This window comes from Balaenoptera physalus (assembly GCF_965194825.1).
Source record: "Balaenoptera physalus genome assembly, chromosome: 14".
Classification (NCBI taxonomy): domain Eukaryota; kingdom Metazoa; phylum Chordata; class Mammalia; order Artiodactyla; family Balaenopteridae; genus Balaenoptera; species Balaenoptera physalus.
In genome coordinates this window covers 8976739-8994008 of record NC_138893.1, presented here as the reverse complement: position 1 = coordinate 8994008, position 17270 = coordinate 8976739, and the positions used below count along the sequence as shown (strand labels likewise).

Sequence of the window (17270 nt, the reverse complement as noted above, 5' to 3'; positions counted from 1 at the left end):
CTTAAAAAAGAACATCACTCTTAAAGTATGACATACTAACTAACTAAAATTAAACTAACGTCTCTAGTATGTTACCATCTTGCCAGCTTTTCCCACCGGCACTTTCTTTAACCTCGTTTTAGGTCCTAGTGTTTGTAAGTCATTATTAATATTATACTTATAAACACTTTACTATTTTTCAGTTGCTCTCTCTGAGTGTATTTAACATTTTCAGTTTTAAAATATCCTCCAGGTTTTTTTTTCATTTATTTTGTAAAAATTTAACTAGAAGTTAAGATTAGATGAATAGATAGCATTTCCCACTGACATTCTTTTTCCTTTAGGATTTTCATATTGTTGCCTTTTAAAATCCTTTTCATGTGAAAATCAAAGGCTGATAGAGAAAATATACTAGATTTTAAATTCAGAAAATGAAATATCCAGGGCTTATCTCACCTCCAAACCCGCAATCATTTTTGATAATTCATAAGCCTACAAGTCAGAAGCATATTTTGTATGGAAAACCAGTATATGTTTTAGAATATTGCAGAATGCTGTATTTGTGAGTTCTAAGCCCCTTAAATATTGATTAGCACTGGTATGACTCTCTAGATAGTTATCTCTGGTTTTCAGGGGCATATATTTATTATTCATCAGTCTTCTTTTCTAAAACAAATTAAGATGCTATAAATGAGGATTCCTGTTCACTGGTACTCCTGAAATCATATGGAGTAGTTTTTATGTATTTATGTTGCCATATTTCCCTTCTGTATTGGCAGGTTCTGCATCTGCAGATTCAGCCAACTTGGGGTGGATCTGTGGTTCTTTGGATCTGCAGATGCAGAACCTGCGGATACGGAGTGTGGGCTGTAAGGGACTTGAGCATCTGCAGATTTTGGTACCTGGGAGGGGGAGGGTTCTGGAACCAATCTCTCTCTGATACCAAGGGCCGACTGTATTTACCTCCTAAGTGGGCGTTTTTGATCTATAGTAATCACTGTAAACATACTAGAATACTTTTTATTATATTCATACACAAATGAAGAGGGTGTTTTCCCTCTAGGTTTTGAAGACCAGAAGATACGGGTTTCCTAGTTTTGGAACCCTGGGAAATTACTATATCCTCATCTTTAAAATGGGGGTTATGCAGGATATATATGAAAACTATTTAGCTCAGTTCTTGGGATACTGCAGGTGCATTCCATGATAATTAAAGAGCTTCTCTGTTAATTCATAACAACAAATAGTTTGAGGGGTTAATACTGTTTACTTGCAGTCTCATGTTGCCAAAGTTTCATATTTTAATGGAGTAACATTTTATTTTATTTTTTAAAATTGAGGTATAGTTAATTTACAGTGTCGTGTTAGTTTCAAGTGTACAGCAAAGTACACATTCAGTTACACATATATATTCTTTTTCAAATTCTTTTCCATTATAGGTTATTATAAGATATTGAGTATAGTTCCCTGTGCTATGCAGTAGGTCCTTGTTGTTTACCTATTTTATATATAGTAACATGTATATGTTAATCCCAACCTCCTAATTTATCCCCTCCCCCCTGTGCCCCCCCCACTATCTCCTTTGGTAACCATAAGTTTGTTTTCTATGTCTGTGGGTCTATTTCTGTCTTGTAAATAAGTTCATTTGTATCATTTTTAATATTCCACATATAAATGATATCATATGATATTTGTCTTTGACTTACTTCCCTTAGTATGATAATCTCTGAGCTAAATAGTTTACATATACATCCTGTATAGCCCCATTTTAAAGATGTGGATATAGCAATTTCCCAGGGTTACAAAACTAGGAAACCCATATTTGCTGGTCTTCAAAACCTAGTCTGTTTTCCATGTTGCTGCAAATGGCATTACTTCATTCTTTTTTTATGGCTGAGTAATATTCCATTGTATATATATACCACATCTTCTTTATCCATTCATCTGTAAGTGGACATTTAGGTTACTTCCATGTCTTGGCTATTGTAAATAGTGCTGCTATGAATATTGGGGTGCCTGTATCTTTTTGAGTTAAAGTTTTGTCTGGATATATGCCCAGGAGTTGGATTGCAGGATCATATGGGAATTCTATTTTTAGTTTTTTAAGGAATCTCCAAATATGTTCCATTATATTCTAGTAATTATATTATTAAGATTGTGTTAGGTCACAAAATTTAGGGATTTAAAAATATGGAACTGTCAAAATGTTATCTCATGCCATAATAAGCCAATATTTCAAGTTTAGAAAGTATAAATTAAAATAAGGAAAGAACATGTTATATCATTCTCAGTGTAAATCCTGTAACAACATATGGGATGAAAAATACTAGTCCAGTAAGATCATGTATATATGAGGACCTCTTTCAACTTAAATTCACTTTTGATTTTTGAAGACTTTTCTGGTTCATAGATGAAATTTAGTTTCCGTACAACATCTGAATCACTATGCATTTAGTCTTTTCCACCTATATACCTGTTTCAGTAGGTATTGGTACATAATAATGCAACACTTAGCCTTGAATATTGGGCTTTAAAGCAAAAATTTCTTTGCTTTTTTCAAAAAGTCAAAATGATAAAATATGTTGGGAACCTACGATAAAACCTAGAAAAATGATGATTCTAAGCCTTATGTTGGGGTTAAATTGATTGTATGTTTTAAAAGCTGTAATATATTCAATACATTATTTAAATATTGCAGTTTGAAGCATTTGCTATAGGGCCTGGTGTAGCCCATGCTCATTGAATGGTAGCACAGTGCCTTGTGCACAGTGGGTATTTAATTAATGTTTGTCAAAGTGGAAGACTGCGCCCCACACCTCTCCTGCCCCTCCAGGGTACCTGAAATTCTAACTACTAAACGGTGTAGTATTTAGTCTCTAATAGGAAGTAGGGTTCTTACACAATGGGTGCAGGACTGGTGGGATAAAGCCTTTTGGACCTCTGCCCAAGGAGACTGCCCACTCTGGGGGAGGCCTCCCCAATGGGCACCTTGACTGGCAGGTCACTGAGCATCCTGGGTGGAGAAGTGACCTTCAAAAGGGAAGTGATGTTGCCTCATCTTCAGTCACAGCTCTGACATGTCTTCTTTACTTGATTTTAGTTGGTTTTCCTTTCAAAGAAATCTTTTGTGATCTTTTGTTCTCTTTCTCTGCTCTGTGTGTTGCTAGTTCCTGGTGACATAATATTGATAATAAAACCTTTTTGATGCAAACTATAATATATAGGATGGATAAACAACATGGTCCTACTGAATAGCATAGGAAACTATATTCAATATCCTGTGACAAAGTATAATGGAAAAGAATATAAAAAAGAATGTATATGTATGTATAACTGAATCACTTTGCTCTGAAGCAGAAATTAACATAACATTGTAAATCAACTATACTTCAGTAAAAACAAAAACCCAAAAAATACCTTTTCCTTCTTGGCGACTCAGGCTTCAGGTGATTTGTTGAGCTACTTGTCTTCTTGATGTTAGAGTCTAAAAGATATATTTTTTAAGACAGTGGATGGAAAGTGAGATGTACCTAAAGTGACCATGGGAGTATTTGGGAAGGTTTAGTTTGGGATACCAACTAGTTCTTACCAAGGGCTTTAGGCAGTGGTTAAAAGAAGAGGCTTTGGTGACAGTTGGCCTGGCTTTGAATCCTGGCTGCACACTACATACTAACCACGCAACCCTGGGCTTGTTACTTCTCTGTGCCTCTGTCTTCTCCTCTGTCAGATGGGGATAATAATAGCACCTAGTTGAGAGGATTGCAAAGTACTTAAGCAATGTCTAGTGCATAGTAAAAACTAGCTCAGGAAATGTTAGTTGTGGTGATGAGAAAGTGCAAATTCCAAGGTACAGGCACGGGAGGATGGAATTGGGAACTGTGATGATATGGGAACAATGACTGCTGACTCCTGTTCCCCTGTGCCCACCAGAGGGGACCTCTCTTCTCTCCAAGGCACCTTGAGTACCCACTGAGAGAGAGCAGGGATTTGTACCTCGAGATTGTGGTCTGCATACAGAGGCTTTGCTCTGTTGGTTTGGCTCAGATTTATTACTGTGGCATTCAGAATGCGAAATAATAGTTAATGGGGACAAGGGAATTTATGGCAAAATTTAAAATCACTTAGTGACTAATAACTTAGTGGTCTATGAAATCTGTATCTTGATATGCAGGGTGGCTATGCTATTAACATTTCTGAGCTATTTAGAAGCTGGTTGGATGCTTTTTGTTACACATTCATTTTTCATCTTTGCTTTTCCATTGAGGAAACATCAGTAGGATTTAATAATTGCCTGTCATCTCTGGAAAGATAAGTAAGATTATAGATTATTAAGGGTTATTTTTCATTTTGATGGTGGATAAACATTAAGAGGAATCCTTGCTGAATGCAAACTGTGATTTATTGATTATGATTACAGGATTAATATGAAACCACTCAAATGTTTCCCTGCTCATAGATTCTTTTCCAGTGCTACTGTAGATAGATTCAGAAGGACTATTAGCTATGAGTATTTATTAAGTATTGGATACCTGCTGTCTCACAGGAGCTTCTCCGAGTAGGTGTTTTGTAATTGAGGAAATGCAGGCTAGGGGAGGTTGAACAACTACCCAAGATGTTACAGGTTTCACCTCCTATGCACATTTTCTTTCTGCCATACTTTGCAAATCAAGACTTTTGATACAACTGATTGCTTCTTAAGAAAAAATTTTTTTTCAGCTTTAGTAAAATCCAGCCTTCTTCAGGAGGCAGTTCACTATGGTGAATTTGGCATTTGAGTCCTAGGGTCAAAGGCTGGGTTATGGGGAAGAAATTACCTAATGTATATGAAGTATCTAGAAGGGACCTGTCACACAGTCAGTGCTTTCTCTTCACGTGGTCTCTGGCTTTGGGTGGGGTGCCCACCGTCCAGTGAAATGCGACAATCAAGAGAACAAGCCAGGGGACTTCCCCGGCAGTCCAGTGGTTGAGATTTTGCCTTCCAGTGCAGGGGGCACGGGTTCGATCCCTGGTCGGGGAACTAGGGTCACGTGTGCTATGGTGTGTGGCAAAAAAAAAAAAAAAAAAAGAACAAGCCAGGGCATCAGATACATCTGAGTCTGAATGGGGCACTCTCTGACTTTGGGCAGGAGACCACTTGGGGTGCTTTTGGCTGCAAAGAAGAGACTCTTATTTTCAAGTGCCTTATACCAAAGGGAGTTGCTCAGTGAAGTCTGGAGGTCGAGCCCATTCAGAGTTGGCTGATGCAGGTGATCCATCCCTCTTCTCTGTTACACTTGATGTTAGTCTGTCTGTTAACTCACAGCAAGGTGGCTACGGGACTACCGGGCATCACATCTGGACGTGACCATGACTAGAGGAAGAAAAAAGACCATTTCTTCTCATGGTCCTTCCCTACTAGAGAGGAACATTTTCCCAGAATCCTTTTCCCCAAGAGACTTCTCTCCGGTCGGTCTCATTAACCAGGGAAAGGTCAAATGCGCATTCCTGAAATAATTACTAACAAAGTGAGAATAACCTCTGCAGCTCAGAGTGGGGTGGCTCCCTGAGGCACGCGGATACCTGGACAAAACTGAGGTCCTGTAGAGAGCCCGAAGGAGGGAAGGGATGTTACTCTCCTCTCTCAGCCTTTATTTCCTCAGGTGTAAACGGGGGATCACAGCACTTACCTCACATGACTGTCAAATGAGACAGGCACCAACGGCCAGCAGCAGAGCAAGGGCTCACCGTGAATTTGAAGGAGCATGAGACCAGGGCCACGAGTGCCGGCTTCTACTCCTGCTTAGTTATTTAAAGCTGTGCAATTTTAAACAATCTCGGAATCTCCTTTTTCCACTTACTCAACAGGTGTCTTTTGAGACCTGCCATGTGGCAGGCGTTGTGCTGAGCTGCAGATGCAGGACATACCTGCCCCATATGTATGTCTGTGCTAGTAACTATGATCATAATGTTGCGTAGCATGTATGATCGATTCTGTACTCACTATTGAACACCTATCGTGTCCCACACTGTAGGGTTCACTCTATGCATTATCTTGGATGCTCACAGTAGCTTCTTTGAGCAGGTATTTTGTAGTTGAGGAAATACATACAGGAATGTCGGGTGAATATTATCAAGAAGTAGTGGCTGGGGAAACCACCTCGGAGAACAGAACTCTCCTCAGCGTTTGGAAGGAGTCCAGCAAGGCAAAGTCTGCTTGTCTCTTTCATTGATTAACATTGGAGACATGCCTCCTGGCCTTGGAAGTCGCTAGCTAAAGTATCTTACACATTTATAGTCTTTAAATCCATTACTTTTTGGAAAAATGTTCATTTAGTATTATTTTGATCAGTGAAAGGCTTGAATGAAAGTATTGATTTGACGAAACACCAAAACAGAAGCTCACTTCTGCTTATTTAGGACATTAAATTTAGTTGATGAAATGTGCAAGAGGAAGCGTGATTTTTCTGAATAAAATAGTCAGTAGTAGAAATAACAATTTGATTAACTTTGTTTTGGTCACAACCATGACCTTTTTGTGGTTTTTTTTGGTATATAGCTGTTTTTATTTAGAACTTATTTAATTTCTCTCATTATTATAATTTTTAGCATATAGATCTTGTATATATTTTATTAAATTTTCCGTAATGATTTCATATGATTGCTGTTTCTTAAGGCATTTTATTTTAAACGTAGGAGTGTGTACATGTCAATACTTTATAGGTATTACAATGATAGGGAAAGATGTGATTTATTTATTTTTTTAAAAAAATTTGTAATTTAATTTTTATTTTTGAGATAATTGTAGATTCACATGTAATGTTAAGAAATAATAGAGCTCTTCTGTACTGGAAAGATGTGATTCAAAAAGAGAAGGGCATGGAAATCCTGGGAAGTTTCAGGCCATCTCAGACATTTTGTTGGTAACACCTATAGTGACTTAGACATGTATACTATCAATTGTTTAAAAAGAAAAATCTTTCAGTGTTTTAGTACTTACATATTCTCAAGTACAATTAGTAGCTGGTTTCTTACCTATTTCTTGATTTAAACGCATATAGGGCAACTGTGTGATTTAACAAGGAAGGAGATGCTTTTGTGTCTTTTTCAAGTGGCTCATTGAAGTGACCTTTTCCGGGTGGTGGTCAAAGTCAGCGCAGACATGGCTAATCTTTTCCATGTCAGCAGGTCAGTGCCAGCCCTTTCAGCCTGGACCCTGGGGGAATGATGTGTTCCATTTTGTAAATGACATCGCAGTCTTTCAACTGAACAATTAGTCACCCTGCTCGTGTTTTGTTTTATTATGTTTTGTTTTTTGGTAAGACAAATAAATATCTGAAATGTAAGCAACGGCTTGTTCCAGGGCAGACGGTGTGAGAGGTTTGGGAGTGACCGTTGGCAGGGACTATGGAAAGGAGAGGCTAGTGGCTTCAGGAGGACCTGTGTGCCTGTTTTATCCTGGGACTGTTGCATTAGTGTAACATTTTGTATCATCTTTCGGAATGTATCAGAATGGAAGTTTAGGGCTTCCCTGGTGGCGCAGTGGTTGAGAATCCACCTGCCAATGCAGGGGACACGGGTTCGAGCCCTGGTCTGGGAAGATCCCACATGCCGCGGAGCAACTGGGCCCGTGAGCCACAACTACTGAGCCTGCGCGTCTGGAGCCTGTGCTCTGCAATGAGAGAGGCCACGATAGTGAGAGGCCTGCGCACCGCGATGAAGAGTGGCCCCTGCTTGCCACAACTAGAGAAAGCCCCCGCACAGAAGCGAAGACCCAACACGGCCAAAAATAAATAAATTAAAAAAAAACAAATGGAAGTTCAGGGCCAGTGGATATGTTGGTTCAAAAATAAGCCAGAGAGAATCTCTGAATGTTACAGCTCTTCAAAGATACTCAAACCTCTTATTTTTGTTCACCTGGAGTCCTGTCTTTTGCTGTGTCTGTCGTCTTTTAACTCAGATTTTTGGTAGTACTCTGGAAAGAAATGTCTTTCTTCTTCCTTGAGGTTTTCAGTCTACAGTTAAGGTCTTGATGATACCTGTGAGGTAGATAGAGACGCACTCTGCTTTTAGCCTTGGGGAGATTTTTCCTAATAGTCCAGTAGTAATAGCATTTTCCAACCCCAAACTTAAGTTTCTTCCTCAAATTATTGTTTTCAGGATAAATATGAGGCAGGTTTGTCCTGCGCTACTTGGGGTCAGCATTTTACTTAAGATCTTCTTCCTTTTTAACATATACAAGTCGGTTTAAAATGATGCAAGTTTGGTGAGAACTAAGAAATCTATAGCCTGTAGTTGAATAATAGAAAAAAAGTTAAGACAATGAAAAGATCTACAGCATCCAGCGTTTTGCTTAATTCCCTGTTTATAGCACCTATTTCTCTAGGTTAGAAGATGAGAATTCTAGAACCTGTGGCACGTGCCTTGTCCCACCAAGACAGAGTGGACTTACTTTTCCAACAGTAACTTAAGGTACCCTGTGCTTTTCTAAAAACGAGGCATCTCTGTGCTGCCCGTCTGCAAGCTTCCATCTGAGCTGTGGTCCTGCGTGCTTGCTGTCAGAGCAAGTTGACCCCTTAAGAAAAGACGTGTCCTAAAGAGTAGTGCTGGTGATTCATCTGAGCCTGTTAATGGGACTCTGTATGTCTCTGTGATAGGCAAAGAGGCATGTGTGTTCCTGAACAATGCTAAGTTAAGGCATAAAGTCAATTTTGGTTCCTAATAAGAGGAAAGGTCTCTGATAACCTAACTTTATTCCCAGAGTTGGTATTTTAGCTGTAGGCATATTTGGTCAGTTAATATGTACTCTGGTGAGTCAAGTAACAGAACTTTCTTTTCTCCTCCTATTTTTTTAAGGTATGTAATACAGGGAGAGAAGTAACTCATCCTGGGTCGTAGAAACCCTGAGCAAAGGACGCATGACTTTTCTTCTGTCATCCAGAAAAATATTTGTCCACACCACAGGTTTGCCCTGATGAGTCTATCATCAGGCAGATTCACACACATCACATATTTGGGGAGCAGCTGAAGAGCAATTATTGACATGAAAAACACGAGCCGAAACAAAAGAAGACAAAAACAGAAACACAAAGAATTTTTGTGTGTGTGCCAAATGGTGTACCCTTATATTTCCTCTTCTGTTGTAAGTCAAAACTGTCTTTTCAGGTGACATCACCCATAGTGGACCAATTTGATTCATTTTCATACAACTTTTCCATTATAGTTCATTTTCCTTGGAGTCCTACTATAGACATGAACTTATGAAATGTAATCTAACCTATCATGGACGAGTATTTCTTTTCAAGTCTTGTGATGCAAAATAGTAATACTAATAACGATAAGAAAAAGAAATAAGAAAAATGGTAATATTAGTAATAGCTAACGTTTACTTAGCTTATTATGTCTAGGCATTGTTCTATATGTTTACATATATTAATAATCATAAGTTACTATTATTATCCCCATTTGACAGGTGAGGAAACAGAGGCTCAGAGAAATTAAGAAATTTGCCCCCAGTTTTTTTTTTTTAAATTAATTAATTAATTTATTTGTTTATTTTTGGCTGTGTTGGGTCTTCCTTTCTGTGCGAGGGCTTTCTCCAGTTGCGGCGAGCGGGGGCCACTCTTCATCGCGGTGCGCGGGCCTCTCACTATCGCGGCCTCTCTTGTTGCGGAGCACAAGCTCCAGATGCACTGGCTCAGTAGTTGTGGCTCACAGGCCTAGTTGCTCCGCGGCATGTGGGATCTTCCCAGACCAGGGCTCGAACCCGTGTCCCCTGCATTGGCAGGCAGATTCTCAACCACTGCGCCACCAGGGAAGCCCATGCCCCCAGTTTTATAGTTGGCAGAGAGGGGTTCAAATATTGCATTCCAGCTGTAGATATTTCACCATTAACCACTTTGCTGTGTTTCCAGCGGTCCTAATTATTTCAGAACATTTGTTTGTTCTCTGTTGTATCATCATTGAGAGCTTTGGTTTTGTTTGTATCTTCTCAGGTGGTCTTGGTGTTTTGGTCTTTGAGTAGACCCAGTCAACAGCATCTAATTTCTTGCCTAGGTTCTGAAGAATGTGGGAAGTATCAGTACAAGAGTAAAGCAGATGAAAGATTAGAACATCACGTTCATTACTGATAGGGGACCTAGCCTTGTGTGCAGCATGTTCCCAAGAGGAAGAAAGGGCAGAGCTGAGCCAGGCGTGCCTACTTTTCCCCAAGTTTCCCAGTCAGCTGGTTCAGGTTGGCTCCTGGGGGTGGCGAGAGTGATGGGGCAGAGGGAGGCAGCGGGTGGTCAGGGAGAATCCTTCCCGACAGAAGCCAGGAATGGTGAGAAAGGGCCGCTCTTTAACGTTAGAGATGGGAGTTGATCAAGTCTGGGATCTAGCGAAAAGTTAACATCACTGTTAAAATTGGGAAATGGGACAGGTGGCTATGATGTTCGGGAATAGTTTTGTGGTTTGGTGGGAAAATTGCGTGTTGGTATAAATATAGTTGGAATCCTGAGTTCGTATTAAATTGCTGCATGTCTCACCTCTCACCGATTTCTAGGATTTAAAAGCGTATCCCTCTGGACCTAGGTCCTGTTGTTTCCTTTCTGTGTCTTTGAAGTGTTTTGTCTTTTCCATTATGTTTTCAATGGTGTTGCTTCCGTATTTTGTTTATTACTGACAGTGTGACCTATTATTGTGCTTCAGAAGGCATTGTTGTCTTAGGCAGTGTTATATGATAGGAGTAGTTATTCTGTTTATTTAGAAAAACACCTCAGATCTCAAAGCAATTTAGAGACCTCAGAACACAGCCTCTGTATAGGCGTTTTTGAGAGAGAACTTAGTAGATTTAGACTCCAGCTTGTTCCCTATTGTAATCACCATTTAAGAGCGTTTGAAACAGGATTGCTACTTTTAGGGGATAGATGAGAAGTGATTATTGGTGAAATGCATGGTACTTAAAAGTGACAAGACAGTGTAGGAGGCCAGGTTTTAATTTCTAGAGGTGTCATCTAGAATAGAGTGGGGAGGGCATTTGTGTCGCATAGTGGTTTAATAACAATTACGTGTAAACGGTGAGGACTTGTACTGTCCAAAGCTTCCGTAAAATGTTATCTAAAACATGTTGCTAAATTCTCTTCCTTTTTCATGATTTTGGAATGCTATTTGGTGTATAGCTTGAACGAGAAGCCTTTGGTGACAAGAAGGCAATAGAAGAAAAATAGTGATAGCTAACGTCTATTTGCACTCAACAGTGTGCCCAGAACTGTGCCAACCACTCTAATTCTTGCTTCTTTCAGTTCTGTGAAGTATTCTGCAGATATGGAATCACAGGCTTTCAGGGGTGAAGTTACTTCCCCAGGGTCACGCAGCTCATTGGTGATAAAAAGCTATAAACCCAGCTCTGCTGACATGTTATAACATGTGTCCCTGAAAGGGAGAGGTGATGGGTGGTGCTTTATCTACCTGATTTTAATTTGGTTGAGAAAAAGAAAGCTGGCAAATCCTTAAATATCTGTATGTTAACTGAAAAATAATCTAATACCAGAAATGTAGTACTTTATGGACTTTTGTGCATGTTGGAGGTGGATGGTTTTTTGGGTTTTTTTTTTTTTACCCAAAGTGTGTTTATTGGGATGGTTTCCCATTCATCTTGATTCAGGGTGCGTTTAGTGCTGCTTCCATCTGAAGGAGCATCCTCTGTAAGCCTTGCTTTTCCTCCTGTAGGCTGGCAGAGGACAGTAGAGCAGCCCACACCCAAAACTACTGTTTGTGCATGGCTAAAGACGGTGGTGATCTTAGAGCATCCTGGGCATTTCACATCCACGCGATAGGAATTGGGGCTCTGCACCAGGCACTTCTTGTGTTTCCTCTTCTCTTCTGGAGAGGGATGAAGGAGATCCTTTGCGAGAGGCACGTTCTCCGGGGGAGGTCATCACCGCCGGAAAGGGACGTGGATGGTGTGATGTTAATGCTTTTGTTCCTTTTGAATTTCACTGTGTTTGCTGTAGTAAGATTTGTCTTTTAATATTTCCTGAATGATGAACTTTGGTTGAAGGCCTGTGTTCAAGGGCTCAGTGGGCAGAGGCATCCTAGATCTCTGTCAGGGAGTTGAAGTAGCTCCTATCCTGGTGGTCCAGCCGACTGGGTGGAAAGAAGCTGGGTCGGGGCCCGGAGGTGTGGCATTTAATGTCAGTTAGTGCAGAATTCTTAGGATTCATGTGCTGAGAGGTTCTTATTCTGTCTTGATCCACAAAACACAGTGAAATAAAAACCAGAGGGCTTTGGATTGAAGCTTTTTTTTTTCCCTCTCTCTATAGATTGCTTTGGCCAAAAAGTTCGTTTGGGTTTTTCTATAAGATGTTACAAAAAACCCGAACGAACTTTATGGCCAAACCAATCTTTTTACTGAAGTATTGTTGATTTACAATGTTGTGTTCATTTCAGGTCTACAGCACAGTGATTCAGTTATATATTCTTTTTCAGATTCTTTTCCTTTTCTAGGTTATTATAAAATATTGAGTAGAGTTCCCTGTGCTATATGTAGGTCCTTGTTGGTTATCTGTTTTATATATAGTAGTGTGTATCTGTTAATCCCAAACCCCTAATTTATTCCGCCCCCTCCCCGCTTTCCCTTTTGGTAACCAAAAGTTTGTTTTCTATGTCTGTGGGTCTATTTCTGTCTTGCAAATAAGTTCATTTTGTATCTTTTTTTAAAAGATTCCACATGTGAATGATACCATATGATATTTGTCTTTCTCTGTCTGGCTTCATTCACTTAATATGATAATCTCTAGGTCCACCCATGTTGCTGCAAATATTTCATTCTTTTTTATGGCTGAAGCTTATCACGTAAACTGAAGTGCCTCAGTGAACCTCCATGGGCTTCAAATCTAATCACCATCCCTGCGTCCCACACACTGGGCAGGTGATGAACTTGCTGGGTGTCACAGAGCTTTTCCCCCAGCACCATCCCTGTTTGCTCATGTATAAGAATTGTAGCCTAGCAAAATACCCTTCGTTTTTTTTAGAGCTCTGCCCTCTGCCTGGACAATGCAATCTAGATGCTTTCTTTAGTGTCATAATATATGTTGTTAATTTTAAAGGTGAATAAAATGTTGAAATATTACATTGCTCTAAGAAAAATAACTGAAACTAATCATGAAACGAGACTATCTTTTATTTATGCTGGTTGAAAAACTGAATTGGAAAACACCAAGCTTAAATTGTGGCTAGCATAAACAGAGAGAGGGAAAATGTAACCTTAGTGATGGGTTCAAAACCTTTTAAAATAAATATTTCCAATATCATCCCTAATACAACTTGATTTATTTAAGAGCAAGTGTTGAATTTAATCTCTCCTCTACATATCGCAATTATAGTAGTTTTAGACTTGTTATCCAATCATATAATGGCAAATAGCTTTAGAAAAATACAGTAAACACCAAGGGGGGAAAGCGGGGGTTGGGAGGGGTGGTGGTGGGATGAATTGGGAGATTGGGATTAACATATATACATTAATATGTATAAAATAGCTAACTAATAAGAACCTGCTGTATAAAAAATAAACTAAAAGTCAAATAAAAAAAAAAAAAGAAAAAATACAGTAAAAGCAACACCCAGCAATCACTTGAAGTGAATAAGTAAGCCTCTTAAAATTATACTTTTTTTTTTTCTCCAAATGGAGATACTTTCAAGGACTTTGAAAGTAGAGACATACTCAGTTTTTAAAAAACAAGCTTATCTCTTTACCAAATGTAGATTTAGTCCTACCCATGATAGTTGGCTTAATAGAAGTCAGTTGCATACTGGGATGTTTTTATTTTTTAAATGATACTCTAAAAATTTGACTGCTTATAATTTGGAGCATACTTGCTTTTCATTGTATACAAGTTAAATCTGTGGTAATTTTAAGATGAACGTGATTTTAGTGTGATGATTGGGGGTTATGAGATTTGTTTATGTAGCTGATTGAATTGTTTTGCCTCTAAGCAGCTTTATACAAAAAAAATCAAAGAGCTGTATATTTTGGTCATTTTAAAAATCTGCTTTTCCCTGTTTATTTTTTAAGCCAGTTAAATGCCTTTCTGAACAAGAGTGGGTAAAGCAAGTGAATAAGTGCTTTTCAAAACTTCCTGAATAAATTTAATTCATGTTGATGAGATGTATGAGAATCCATGATGGAGAGCCCATCATTAGCTTTAGGGGGCGGGCATGGTTAATTAATTAATATCATACCTTTTTTGTTTTACCCACATAAATTCCCCCTGAGGCCAGAAGTTTGTTAATCTCCACAGAATGCAGTATATGGCGGTAAATACAGAAAGTGCATTTTCATGTTACCCAGTGAAGGGGGATTTATGTGGCATTAGAAGAATCCACAGCCAGGCCGTATGGCCCTGAATGTCCCGTATGAGGCTTGTGTCCATAACATCGTAGTCATGGCCTAAGTAAGTAGTTATGTGTTGTCAAGCCTTTCTCCCTCCCCACGCCTTCCTACCAGTCTTGTTCCACTTGGCTTTTTCAAAGGAGACACCATGAATAGCTATTTCCTTTGCCATGGGTCAGGGTGGTGGTGGGCCAATCTCTTAGCATCTCTGGGACTCCTGTGGGCTAATGCTATGAGGTGATAGGAGGCCTGTTAACCCCAGGAGGTGTGAAACAAGAGGAGGTCTCTTCACTGCTGACCCAGGGTTCTGTAGCTTGTTTCTAACTAATTAATTTTAGGTAGCAACTTCTGTATTCCATCTGATGTCTTAGTCGTTTGGGCTGCCATAATGAAATAGCGCACATTGGGTAGCTTGTAAGCATAGAAATTTATTTCTCACAGTTTTGGAGGCTGGTAGTCTGAGATCAGGGTGCCAGCATAGTTGGGTGAGGGCCCTCTTCTGGGTCACAGCTTCTCATTGTGTCCTCATATGGCAGGAGGAGCTGGCTCTGAGTTCCATGGGATCTTTTTTATAAGGGTGCTAATTCCATTCATGAGGGCTCCACCCTCATGACCTAATCACCTCCCAAAGGTCCCACCTCCTAACACCATCACATTGGGCATTAGGGTTCTAACATGTGAATTTGAGGGGGGACACAAACATTCAGACCATAGCATATGAAAAATTGTGAACAGAGGAGAGAAAGTTTTGAATGCTAGAATGATAGAAATTATGCTTGAACGTATTTCAACACTGAAGGCATTTTTGTTTACTGCATCATCCAGTGGGTGTTTGGGATAAGCCGTGCATCACTGTTATTTTTATTAGCTTTCACAGTAGGATAGGATATTGAAGGAGAAAGCAGGAAATCTACAGGAGAAGAGTGTGAAGAGTGAAGAAACACCATCTTGCAGTTAGGCAGGTGTATGTGTTAAGAAGAAATAGCTTGAGATAATTCCTATATTTCCATGAATACTGTAAATTACTGCTTGATGAGTGTCTGTGCTCCAATTCATTTTAATACCCAAAATGGATTTAACTATATTGTAAGAACACATTGCTAGATTGGAACTTAGACTTTTTTAGAGGTTCATAGATGGCTTTATCCTTTTTGAAATTCCCCCTTGTGCGAGCGTAACTCCATCAGTTGAACATAACTTTTTGTTATTTTGGGGAGAGAAGTTTATGACATAAATGATCATTTTAGGTATGTAAGTAGCTTTTACTTTTTCTCGTGATCTTATTCAGTAATTTTGTATTAGTTATAGATGGGTTCTTATTAGGTGACTTTCTATATACCCTCCTTCCATTGGGTGAATTTCTGATGAATGTTTACTGGATTTTTATTCATATTACATGGCTAGAACTTAGCATGTGTGTCGTGCATCAGTCAAGTGTGATGGCTTTTAGTCTCGCCATTCTTAGCTTGGTAGTCTTATACTTCTTTTTAAAAAAATTTCTATAGTAACGATATATGTATATATTTTTATTGAGGTATAGTTAATTTACAGTGTGTTAGTTTCAAGTGCACAGCAAAGTGATTCAGTTATATATATATTCTTTTTCAGATTCTTTTCCATTATAGATTATTACAAGATACAGAGTATAGTTCTCTGTGCTATACAGTACGTCCTTGTTGTTTGCCTGTTTTATATATAATAGGGCATATCTGTTAATCCCAAACTTCTAATTTATCCCCCACCCCACCCCATCCGCTTTAGTAATCATAAGTTTGTTTTCTGTGTCTGTGAATCTATTTCTGTTTTGTAAATAAGTTCATTTGTATCATTTTAAAAATTCTACAAATAACTGATATTATATGATATTTGTCTTTTTTGTCTGACTTCACTTAGTATGATAATCTCTAGGTCTCTCCATGTTGCTGCAAATGGCATTACTTCATTCTTTTTTGTGGCAGAGTAGTATTCCATTCTCCCTCTCTATACCACATCTTCTTATTTATATATTTTTTTGGATTGTCCCTTGGAATGATATGCTCTTTTAGATATAACTTGTTTAGAAATTCTGCAGATCCAAACTTTAATTTAAATGTAACTCTCTCAACCATTAACAATACCAACTGTAGGTAGGTAGGTCGATAAGCACATGAACTGCCAATCAAACAAAGTTGGATTTTCAGCTCTGTCAGAGGTAACAGTATTACCCTAAAGGTTCAGTAGTCCTTTGCTTTAACCCCCTACCTGGAAACCTGGATCCTACATCCTACTTGACAGTTCTGTGTGATGTTTTGCCACTTAGATAATTACCAGCAAAGTACCAAAAAATGAGAAACATTTTGAAGTTCTAGGTAAGCTGTCTGAAATTTGCAGGGATAATAGCTTTCTGCTCCTACCCTCAAGATCCCCAGAGTCTTCCAGCTTCTAGGAGGAAGGTGCTCTCATATAGAGCCCACTGAATTTTGCAGTTCCTTCTTTTAACAAGAAAATCTACCTCCCACCCTTGATGGAAGGTGATTTTATAATCTCCTACATCTTTGCTTTCTTCAAGACAGTAAATAACCCAAGCCCTACCAGCTAGAGAAAAGAAAACACATAATTTAAATGGAAAAAAAAATGGTACCGAGTTTTTCTTGACTGATTGCGATGGATTCCACTTCAAGTCTGTGTCTTTGCCTCATTTTGTTTTTGTTCTTTTTTTTTTTTTGTATGCGAAAGATTTGGTGTGAATTCTGCATTTAAATTATTTTATAAAGCATTTCATTTGCTGAGAATGACAGTGTCTTGAATTTAGTCAGTAAACGTTTATTGAGGACACATAAAAGATGGGCCTACTGGTCAGTGCTGGGCATAGGTACATGAAGTCCTAAGTAGCTGACCTTCAGGGACTCATGGGGAACGCACTGAGTATGCATTTTCCTTGATTATTAGAGCTGCCAACATTTAG

At 38.9% G+C, this 17270-nt stretch overlaps 1 protein-coding gene and 1 pseudogene across 2 annotated transcripts in view; one reads left to right on the top strand and one right to left on the bottom strand.

Moving 5' to 3' along the window:
• The window catches only part of RYR2 (ryanodine receptor 2), a 732481-nt gene that overhangs the window by 159029 nt on the left and 556182 nt on the right, over positions 1–17270 (top strand). The window lies entirely within an intron of this gene.
• Positions 4915–12910, bottom strand: LOC309642883 (small ribosomal subunit protein eS27 pseudogene; annotated as a pseudogene). The gene is made up of 2 exons: positions 12839–12910; positions 4915–11857 (listed from the first exon to the last, which is right to left on the bottom strand). The product of its transcript is annotated as a small ribosomal subunit protein eS27 pseudogene (transcript).